Source organism: Dermacentor albipictus, chromosome 1, assembly GCF_038994185.2.
Source record: "Dermacentor albipictus isolate Rhodes 1998 colony chromosome 1, USDA_Dalb.pri_finalv2, whole genome shotgun sequence".
Classification (NCBI taxonomy): domain Eukaryota; kingdom Metazoa; phylum Arthropoda; class Arachnida; order Ixodida; family Ixodidae; genus Dermacentor; species Dermacentor albipictus.
The window spans coordinates 202,793,671-202,805,996 of NC_091821.1; the positions used below are offsets into that span (position 1 = coordinate 202,793,671).

General features: G+C 47.2%; 1 protein-coding gene across 1 annotated transcript in view; it reads right to left on the reverse strand.

The window, feature by feature from the left end:
• The window catches only part of LOC135906656 (protein tiptop-like), a 455,200-nt gene that overhangs the window by 137,118 nt on the left and 305,756 nt on the right, over positions 1 to 12,326 (reverse strand). The window lies entirely within an intron of this gene.

Here is a 12,326-nt window from a genome sequence, read left to right on the forward strand (position 1 = left end):
AGTCTTGGTGCAATGACTGACTGTATTCCACTGACATGATTGCGAAAATCATGTTGGCAGCGACGTTGCCTTGGCGAAGGTATTTGCGCATAATTTCTACTTGGAAGGGGCTAGTGCAACACAAGAACGTTCTCAAAGCATTATCGTCGACCACAGACAAGGTCGTGTGTCTACTAAACATTCACATTATTTCCGGTATTGCGGCACACTTACGTGGCCGCAATACCAACTTTTTCACGGTACAATACATGTCCAGTGGTAGTATAGACGTACGCTAGTTCACATCCATGTTAGCGTTCGCTTACACTATACTCGGGGACAACTTTCTGTGGCTATGAAGGGAAAGGTGCGGGCGCGTGGCTGCTCCACATGTGTTACCTCGCCAAGTAGTCCGGCAGCGTTTGACAGCGCTTTTGTTTACTCGGAACAGGCGGTGAATCGACGCAGCTTCCACGTTCGACGGTCACGCGTTTCCTCAGACGCGGAAGGGAAAAGCCGCAAAATAAGTAAACCTTTACACTCAGTGGTGTGTTCTGTCCTATTTAACTGCTGCTAATAAGGTGTTTATGTCCTCTCTTCCCCAGCCTAAGCTAACGTGGATTAAAACGCGAGACTCTTTACAGAAGCTCTCTCACTTGTGCGCGCTTTGTCTCCGTAGCTTTCCCTTCACAGCCACAGAAAGTGGCCCGCTAGTATAGCGTGCGTCTACACTACACTAAAGCAGGCTCATCTGGAGGACTTTAAGTTGCGGTCTCAATTCTCGCCATAACCGCCACCAGGCCGACATCTTGACTGAGGCGCCGCATAGCAGAAGGCGTGCAATAACATACGCTCTGATAACGTAGTCAAACAAATAAGCAATTCATGCTCAGCTTGCGACACTTGATTATAAGAATACCCTTATCAACATTATTTTTGCGCCACGATAACTAAAAATGGGCACTCGTCACCACAGCATAGTTATGAAGACTCTTTCATGCTTATGATAGATGACATGTTATTCCACAAAGACACAATCGTTCGCTTCCTGCACAATGGCCCAGCGCGCTGAAGTCGACTATGACGTAGAATTTTACGCACGTGACAGGAGACCATCTGTATTATGCAGGTTCATTTTGATTTCTTCTACCTTATGCGCTTTTCTTGTTTTTTAAGTTTCAGTTAAGGTTTCATTTCTATGCTAACGTGAAATTTCGGTAGATAGTTCGAATGTTTCAGGCAGGTGCCATGCCTCTTCATTTCATACATCTTGGTCACACACATTCACCACAATTGCAGTTTTTTTTTTTTTCGTTCTGCTTCACTGATGCTTTTCTAGACAATGCTGCTAAAGCTTGACCGCTACGCACTTTTCGAGCTACGCACAACAAATGTCTAAGTTCAACATTGTGGGCAAAGTCTTGTCCGCTTGTCCGGCACCGTTCCCATGTTATTGAAGGACGCTGATTCTTGGCCTACATAATAGCCGCTGTGATTCACCTAGGCTGAACAATACCCTCCAAAGCTGAACCCGCTTGACTTTGTCACGAATAAGAACAGACAGAAGCAACATAAAAGGCAAGGAACAACGGCAGCGGGATAGTGAAGCAAACGTGTCGGGCGATTGTACCCAATTTCTTGCTCCCACCCTCACTCTCGAGCACAACACTGCAGGTGCGCTGCCCCTTACGAAAAGCGAAAAGGAAAAGTACTCATTCTCCAGGTGCATAGTGAAATGAGCATGATGAACCCTATACCACATAAAATCCATATTCCCCATATCCAGTAATCCTACATGAACATATAGGGATCCAATATAAACACGCGCACATTCCCATATCTCATATTGACAAGTGAACTCGTTTATCTTTTACGGGTGAGCGCTTTTACCGTCTAAGAAACGTTATCGCTCAGCGCAGGACGCGTCTACATGTATCGGAAGTTTCTAGAATCTTATCGATGCTTCTATCCGCTGTCTGTTGTCGCCGAAACTTGTGCAATCTGATTGCATGTATGCACGACTCGAATGGTGTAGAACTTTGTGGAAGGCACGCGGGTCCCAGCGATTTCTCTGGAACATTCGACGACTGATCTATAAAAGCCGACGCGCTTGACCCGCTGATGAGATTTTGACGATCGCCGACTAAGTTCGCCGCTGTCACCGTTCTTTAAGTGTAGCCTGTTCTTGTGGGCACAGGTTCGCTCAATAAAAGTTAGTTTCGCATTTCACAGTATTGCTACTGTGTTCTTTACGGTCATTACCACGTGACAATATAAGGCATATCCCATATGAAAACACGTATGTTCCCGTATATCGCACGCACCCATATATCGCCGTTCCATGTGATATGACATATAGGAGCGCACTTGTTTTTATATGGTATCCCCATATGGTCATATCGGACATGCCCCGTATGATATATGGGAACATACGAATGATTATATGGCATTCCCATATGCTCATGTGGGATTATTGGATATTGGGCATATGAGTTTTTTTTTTTTTTCTTCACGGAAAAGCTAAATGGATTTGAACCTTGAGCGAGGCCGAGCTCCTATCCATGCACGGACATTGCTGGTTAAATGAAAAGAGAAACTATATCCTTTTAGACTGACAAAGCATTCTTTCAGAACTCTAATTTCGTTAATTTGGAGGGAAGATATTGAGCATACTAGAAGAGAAGATGAAGGTCAAAGTTTCATTTTCTGAATTTGGCTCCGAAACTTCAACGCCGGTACCTCAGTGTGACGTCATGGATTTCAGAGTACCTTCTAGTATTTGGGCCATTGTAGTGCAGTAAATGGTCAGAACTTGCTAAGTTCAGTCCTTGGCTTTTAATTGCAATGCATTGTAGCCCTTCTTTATCGATAAACAAGTTAACTGCAGGCGCCAGTAGACGCCGTCAAAATCCATTTCGACGTCGCGGCGAGCTCGCGCGGCAGCTTCAAGGCGGCGTCGCCACCAGTATTTCATTTTTGTATCTTGTCTGTCTTACCGATCCTCCTCCCTCGGCCTTTTTTTTTTGTACTTTTTTGCACTGTAAGAGGGCTATTTACTAATGGCTCAGCTTATCTTTCTTTTTAGCATCCCTTTAACCCATTAAAGGGACACAAAGGCAAATACTAAGTCGACGTGGACTGTTTAAATACCACTCCAGAAGGCTCTCAACGCTTGCTTTGCGCCAAGAAAAGCCTTAGTTTACGAGAAAATTGCTTCTGAAGGGTCCGAATGCCTTTTTCAAAATTCAAATCTCCCGCCACCTAATTGGGAGACTGATGACGTTGGATACGCCATCACCACCCTTTGCTACCGTGGGTGAGTAAAACAGCGCCCGACAGACGGCGGCACCGAGCCAAGACAGAGCGGTCGATTCGCCGCTGCAGCTGCTTTTTGGTCAGATGGCTTACAGACCGTTCGGGCATCTCGCGATTTGCAGTTTGTGCGATTTTCGCGAGCCAGCAAAACCAGCACAGCACTACACGATAACGAAACTAGTGAAACGTAAAAGCATGGGCGACGCGGAGTCGAGTCAAAATGAAACCTTTCGACCGCCCGCGTCATTGTCAAGGGCAACATCAATGAGGTATTCTTTTTTCTAAAAAATGGCACAGAACTGGACCAGTAGCATTTTATTTCGTCTTATAATACAATACAAGGATGTTTTTTTGCAACGAATGGTTGTGTACTACTAGTGATATAATTTAACTGAGGAGTGCTTTCGGCATCGGTAAGTACTTGTATGTCCCGGGCGAGTCTAACCATGCCCCTGCACTTACCTCAATTTCTCGATTATTAAGGCTCTGTTCGCGATAATATTGACGCCTTAGAGGTTCTCGAGCACTAATTCATCACTTTAGCTTGGCTTAATATTTGCCTTAAGTGTCCCTTAACTGCTATCGCAAATTTCCTAATTTTTTTAAAGTGCGGAATTTTTTTTACACCTCCGTATTTTGCATCCATTCTTCTAAAAAAAATACGATACCAGGAATGCCTATTGCATTTTTGCAGGTCTGGCAGAAAAAATCACCGCCCAAGCACTCCGTACAGACGTTTAACCAGCGAAGCTGAAACGTGCGGCCCCAGTGTTTATCACTGGGTTAATCCAGACGGTTCATAAAACGACGGCTTGGTAGGCTGCCGGATCCTCGGTACGCAGTTGCTGCCTGCGCTCGGCTGCACGAGCTTGCTCTTGTGCCAGGGCTGCAGCATCGGCACGGCGTAGACGAGCTCGTTCCCGGTTCTGCTCGCGCCGTTGCTGATCGAAAGCTGCCTGCTCCTCAGGAACACGTATGACACGTGGCCTACCGCTTTCCGAGCCGAAGAGAAATTGCTATACGAGCGCTCGGCTGCGACGGAGAGCAACGACGTCGATCACTATACTGACGCAGCCAATCGCACACCTCTCCTTTGTTCCTTGTTTTCGCGCATGTGCATGGGGTTGCTCCGGAAGAGTTTTCGGCGCACTGGCGACAGACGGACGGACGAATCGGCTAGCCATATACAGCTTCACTGTAAATAGAATAGCAAACGTCGTTGCGTATAATTTATTTCTCAAAACTACGCGAAACTGCCCATATACAAATGCACAAAAATTGCGGAAGTTTCGCGACAAGTGAACTCGTCATGGACACCAGAGGACGCTCACTGTGATATGATGAGTTGTCTCGTCATCGGCAGTTAAGTGGTTAAATGCAGCGTACTAGAAGGTTTGTTTTGATAGTGCAACATCTCTGGTATTTCGCTTGTAATGTTATTTAGTAAAACTACAAACTAAGTTACTCAACGCTAACCTGCACTGTTTGTTTAGTGAAACAATATTTTCGCCGTTTCTAATGAATTTTGAATTATACTTTAGTACGAGATAAGATGGCGACTTCATGCGTACAAAACAGAAGTTTCCTTCCCGTTATGCGGATTAAATTTTGACATTAAGCCTTACAATGAAAACAATTTAGATCGGAGGTCGACTGAAATTACGAAAAAAGGTTTGAATGTGTTTCTAGTCCGTTTAAAATGAGACATACGCCATGATGTTCTTGTGGTATATATTACACGATAGAAAACGTCGCAACAAGTTTCGCCTGAGACGAGGTGGGACGACAACATCGAGTGCGGTAAATGGCACATATCTCTCAAAGAAAAAGAAGCCGAAGGAGAACGACTTATACGTGTGCCGCACGAACACACGAGTTCGGTAAATTTTATAGATACACCTGCAGTTGTTGCCTCAGAAGTTTGGTTCATCTAAATTGAGGCCTGGCTTAGTCATTTACTTGTTTCCCGTAATTATTTGAGTGAACTGCAATGACGAAGGGTTTCGGGCTTTAAGAACACTACATTAAGTTAATTGGCGTTAATTTTTATTACGTTAATAATTTTTTTAATTTTAACTTAATTATTTTAAATTCTGGGGTTTTACGAGCCACGCACCATGGTATGATTACGAGGCACACCGTATATAGTGGGGGACTCCGGATTTATTTTGACCACCTCGGGTTTCTTAACGAGCACCCACTGCGCGAGCGTTTTTTGCGGTCCGCCTCCATCGGAATGCGGCCACAGCGGCCGGGATCAAAGCCGCCACCTCATGCTCAGCCGCGCAACCCGATACCCACTTAGCTACCACGGCGGGTAATCTGAAACGGCCACTCTCTAACCTGCACTCTTTCTCACGCGGTGCGTAGGCTGTAAAATTTACATTCTTAATGAATGGCGCGTTGCGACAGGCGTCGACGGTAACGCGGTATGCATGTACAGAGCTACGACTACAAAGTGGCGAATGACTACTTCAGATGCTACAGCAATGCCATTTAATGCACCTCGGATTTTTTTTTCTTTTTTTTTTACGACGTTGACGCATCGCATCTACTGCGGTGTATCAGAGAAAACGTTGCGACACACCATCCAAAAACAACTCAGCTCAAATATCGCGGTGGTGGTGGTAGTGCTGCTGCTGCTGATGATGATTATAAGAGTTCCACTTGTGTGACTCACACATGTGGGATTCTCATCCTCCGCCAATCGCCACGTCCTGAACATTGTGCATGACTGCATTCAAGAAATGTCCCACGTCGCCCATATCACTCAATTTTTTTTTTACAAAGCGGCAAAAGAGCTCGCTCCTTCTGAGCGCCACTGCCGCTGTAGTGTTGTTGGATACTGTTCGTACCCGCTACAGCCTGCATGGTCTGACCTCTGCGCGGTTTAGCCATTTGACCACGCAGGCTCATGCGTCGATCGGCGTCCAAAACTACTGAAAATGACAGGGAATCAGTTGCCGGCCTGCTTCGTAATCTGGTTACTCCACGCTTTCTTTTGGTGTGTGAGCATTTTCTGATGAATGAGCAAGGGTGCATGAGCTCCCTTCTCTCTATCTCTCTCTGTTCAAATAGCATACAACGTAAAACGGCCATTCTAACGCAGACAAGCAGCCTCCTCGCCTATACATTCAAGACCGGAAACGGTAGCAGAGGGCAGCATATTTCCAGCTTGTGAAGTCCCTAATCGAATCGTTCTAATTCGACGATAAATAAGTTTTCCACCGACGCCTTCAGTAAGAATGAAGAGAGCGCAATACATGCAGCGCACTACAAGCAGATGCGAAGAATAATTCTCGCGATTGACGCTTTATCGAGCAGGGAGCGCATACGTCGCAATCTGGTCCCTCCTAGCTATATCATGCAGTGAGCGTTTTCCGGACAAATCTAGCCATTTATGATGAGAATACGAAGCAAAAGAATGACATGCACAAGAAGAGAGCAGCTCGAGTCTGGAAATGCTCAGAAATCGGAGGCCGAGTCGGTCGGGTACTGCTACAAATATTTCAAACGCCGCGCGTTTCCAACATTTCTATCCAGCGTTCGAGCACCTCCGGCTCGGTCCGGCGGGCAGATAAATCTATTTTCATTGCTCTCATTTTGTTTGTGGCCGCAGGACAAAGGAGAAGAAGCCGTCGGGAAGTCGGGGGGGGAGGCACTTTAAGAGATCACTCCCTGCCGCATACATGCCCCGCACCGGCGCGCTCCGAAGGGAGCCGGGCCAGCACTGCCTTACACGCGCGCGGGCCGCGGAGCGCTCTGCACGCGAGCGCATACGCCATGCACCTGGTTTCTCTTCGAGAGGGAGAAAAATATGAGCGGCCGATCAGGGCCAGCGCCGAGAACGGTACGCGCTCGGACGCGAAGCGAGCCCGGCGCTAAGAGCACGCGACCGCCAGACCTTGGCCATTTTGGCGAATGGCGCGCTTTGAGTCAAGCACGAAGCTCCCGAGAAGTTTCTTCGTGCGCACTCCACGCGTTCTTTAGCAATGAGGAAAACGCAGCAAAACATGGACAGGAGAGAAGCGCGCATTCGCGGGCTCAAGGAGCGCGTGGCATGTAGTCCTGTTCCTTTGATTGGGCGCGCTTTGAACAACGGGGGCGTACGGAGAGCTATGCCAGCCGCCGTCCGGAAAGATATGGCAGTGTCTCTGCACTTTTTCCTGCGACAGCGTACGGAACCCGTCCTGCCTAGCTTGAGGCAGGCGCGTTGCAATCTTGACGTCAGTATATCTTGCGGTTCATGCTTCATCAAGCTCTCAGACTGCCATATCTTTTTTTGTCTGTGCTATTCGTTGAAGAAACTGACTGACTGACTGTGGCTGACTTACTGTGACTAACTGTGACTGACTGTGGCTGACTTACTGTGACTAACTGTGACTGACTGACTGACTGACTGACTGACTGACTGACTGACTGACTGACTGACTGACTGACTGACTGACTGACTGACTGACTGACTGTGAATGACTATTACTGACTGACTGACTGTGAATGACTATTACTGACTGACTGACTGACTGACTGACTGACTGACTGACTGACTGACTGACTGACTGGCTGGCTGGCTGGCTGGCTGGCTGGCTGGCTGGCTGGCTGGCTGGCTGGCTGACTGCGGCTGACTGATTCACTAACTGTGACTGGCTGACTATGACTAACTGTGACTGACTGACTGACTGACTGACTGACTGACTGACTGACTGATTGTGGCTGACTTACTATGACTAACTGTGACTGGCTATGACTGTACGACTGACTGACTGGCTGATCGACTGAGTGACTGACTGTGACTATAACTATGACTGACTGACTGACTGAGACTGACTGACTGCGGCTGACTGATTCACTAACTGTGACTGGCTGACTGTGACTAACTGTGACTGACTGACTGACTGACTGACTGACTGACTGACTGACTGACTGACTGACTGACTGACTGACTGACTGACTGACTGACTGACTGACTGATGGATTGATGGAAGGATGGGTGGACTGATTCTTTGGATCTAACATACCAAATCAACAAAGGATCAATAAAAGAGGCCGTAGTGGAGGTCTCCCGTTTAATTCAACGCGCGCACAAAGCACGGTATCATGGGCGATCTTGCAGCCCGCCTCCACTGGAATGCAGCCAACGCGGCCAGAATTAGAATCCAGCAGAAAAACGCTGCAGCCATTGAGCACGATACCACTGAGCCACTGTGGCTGGTTGGGAAAATATGGTGCCCCTGTGCTTACTGTCCTGATTCCCTGTGTCCAGACAACACCGCCTATACAACACAATACACTGGTGCTAAAGCGTACGCGGAAAGCCAGACAGCCTATGATATGATGACTATAATTTGTCATGCCTCTTGGCTAGAGGCGCGTCGAATTTCCTTATGTTGCCCAGTTTCGTTTATACGCCGTCCCGGTAAACTTGCTGTACGGTAGCGGCTAAGACGGATATCCCGCTAAACCCGCGCATGCGTACTCGATAGCAGACGGAAGCGGCAAAGGTAACGGTATAATAGCAATGCTAAAATACTTTATAGCTACCATGGGTATAACCACCACACCTCGAGAACTGGTCGATGCAGCCAAACCGTCATGCAGTGTTGACATGCCTGCGGTCACGGTACTTTTCCGACAAGCAAAGCAAACCAGTTGCTTCAGCGCAGCCGCCGATTGATCTAAGTTCTTTTTTTTTTTTCTGAAGCCTTGGAACTGTGAGGCGTACTTGAGCATGGCTCAAACACCATGAAGGAAGTGATGGTCTTGTCGCCATTACGAAACCCGATGAAATATATTGATTACGATATACACGACAGATAGCAGTGGATGTCTTACGGTGCCTTCCTGCGGGGGACGCCAGGCGAGATGGTGGGAAGGGGTCCGGGCGAAATGTATGGCGCATTCAGTCATGCACTTGCAGTCATGCAACGGTTATCTGCAGCGTGATTAAGTGGCCTTGAGTAGGGCAATACTTTTGGCGGTAGCACTCCCCGCGGTATACGCCATTGCATGGCAAACCCTAAAGGTATGGGTTGGCTTGGATGCTCCGAATTTTTATTTTGCAGGTTAGTTTTGCAGGTGTTGAAATTACGAGGAGTTCCTGATAGGACAGGTAGGTGTGTATGATTAAATGGGGTTCAACTGGAGAGATCGAAAGCTGTACGCCTCCGGCTACACCATTTCACTTACACGCAAAATAACACATAAAATATAATTTAGCAGAATTAAGTTTAGTTCAATCGTGTACAATTATACCTTGCCTGCTGTGAAAAAAGTGTGGTGTGCATGTTTCTGAAGTGCACTACATGTGGTTATATCGAAATGCAGACAGATGTGAGTGATGCTGGGATTCGACTTTTATGTACACCCGGCGACAAAAGTTTACGGACCACGGGATCTCCGAAAACGTTCAACTCCCGAGCAGCCTGTAGTAGTAGCCAGTAAAACTGTATACGACAATGTTATTAGTATATTCTAGTCGAGGCCCGAAATGCAAGTACCAGACTGCGTTGTGAGGTTGCGGATATATTAAGCTTTTCTCAGATCACGTGTCCCGCAATATTTTGTCGCCGGGCGTACAATCAATGCTAGCTTCCATCCAGCATCTGCTTTTAACTATAGAATGAAGACATGCTAGCTTCCTTCCAGCATCTGCTTTTAACTATAGAATGAAGACAAACTGTGCTATTTCATGCTCTGTACCGACGCCTTCACCAGCGAGTATGTTACACACAGTGCAGCAGTTATTTGGAAATCATCATCATAATCATCGTCGTCGTCGTCGTCATCTTCAGCTTATTTTATGTCCACTGTAGGACGAAGGCCTCTCCCTGCGATCCCCAATTACCCCTGTCCTGCGCCAACCGATTGCAACTAGCGCCCGCGGATTTCCTAATTTCATTGCCCCACCTAGTCATCCGCCGCCCTCGATTGCCGCTTCCCTTCTCTTGGTACCCATTCTGCAACTCCAATGGTCCAACGGTTATCTAACCTGCGCATTACATGACCTGCCAAGCTCCATTTTTTTTCTCTTAATGCCGATTAGAATATCAGCTATACCCGTTTGCTCTCTGATTCAAACTGCTCTCTTTCTGTCTCTTAACGTTATGCCTAGCACTCTTCGTTCCATCGTTCCTTGCGCGGTCCTTAACTTGTTCTCAAGCTTCTTTGTCAGTCTCTGCCTCCAAGTCTCTGCCTCATATGTCAGCACCGGTAAAATGCAGTGATTGCACACCTTCCTTTTCAATGATAACGGTAAGCTTGCAGTCAGGAGCTGACAATGTCTGCCGTATGCGCTCCAACCCATTTTTATTCTTCTGTGAATGTCCTTCCAGATGATTAATTGGCCTACGTAAACGTACTCCTACACAGACTCTAGAGGCTGACTGACGATCCTGAACTCTTGTTCCCTTGCCCGGCTGTTCATTACAACACAATATCCCCCTTTGTCGAAAGTACTGCCGCAATATTCTCAGTTTCAACACTAACACTAGGTTCGCATGAACACACCGGAATGCTGCCGCACGATTCCAAAGCACTCCTTTTTTCTGAAAAGATGTTCTTTCGATATATTCAAAAGCTGCAAGGGCTGAACACCGCATATGTCGTCATATATGGAAAAATTCCAATTCAGTCGTGGCGATTCTTGCGCGGCTGTTGATGGTGCCCGCGAAACCACCAGCGTAAATATTGATTTGGTCGTCATACGTCGTGCAACATCAGCACTGTATAACCGGAGCTGGCGATGTACGCCCGGACTTTTTTCGAGCTACCATGCAGAACGGGGCGGTATTGCAGAGACCCCAATTAAGTAAGACCACATCAGCAAATTGTGTAGTCATCCGAAATTTGATGTTTCAAAGCGCGTGCATCGGAAGCAGTTCCACCTGCACACATGATTACACAGTGTTTCCGTTGGTAGTTGCGGCGCGTACGTTCAAATGACCAAGAGAGAGAGAAAGAGAGACAAATGAAAGACAGGGAAGTTAACCATAGATTATCTCCGGTTAGCTACCCGGTACCGGTGGAGGGACAAAGGGAACCGACAAAGAACTCCAATAACGTCAAATACGCACAACTCTACGCCGAATGTACTTGTGCCACCATATTTCAGGGAACGCCGGGAAAAAGAAAAAGAAAATAATATCTGATTCATTTGCTTGCGGCGCCGGTTGTGCGTCCGCTCAGTGCACATGGCCACATGGTCACATACCCACCAGGAGGGGGGGGGGGGGAGGTTATCAGCCAGGAATTGAAATGAGTTGACGAGGCTTGGGAATATATATATCCTTACTATGAAAAGGCATATTACTGAACGGGGAGGCTGTTTTCACATATCATGGTGGAGTGAATCAGTGCTCGAAAGAAGCACGGATGCAGTATTCTTTGTTATTTTATTCATTTCGTCACTACGTTGCTCTCAGTTTTACTGCTGTGCTTTTTTATTGACCTTGAGACATTCAATCCACCGAAATAAATTGTTTGAATTTTCTTTTTTTTTTTAACGGTGTGTGTGTGTATGTATAATCTATTACACGACAGCAAAAGTAAACAAGCAACTAACATAACAGTCAACAGTAGTGGCAAATACATCCGCATCGACGACAAAGCCCGTCAGGCCTTGATATCACCGATCTTTTCATCATTCGCGGGGCATTACTCAGGCTTGCGAAGAATCAAGTGCTGAATACAAATTAAACAAACATTTCTTCGTACGACTATACCTGGAACCAATAAAAAGACACAGAAAGAAGGAACACGTACTCATTCCTTTTTTTTTTCTTTGTTAGCGCGGAGTGCTTTAGCGTAAAAGCACAGGCCAGCGGGTGCGGATGCGCAGCACGTGCTTCGGTGCTTGGGAAGCGATATTTTCTTCCTGGTGACGCCGTGGCGGAGAGGCGCGAGCCGCCCACTGCGATCTCCGAGCAGCGGGCCATGGTAATTGCATTTCGGCCACCTTGCAGTGCGGCGGGGTCGATGAGCGGAGCGCCGCGCAACAAGTGTCCGGTGGGCCGGGCAGAACTGGACACCGAGCG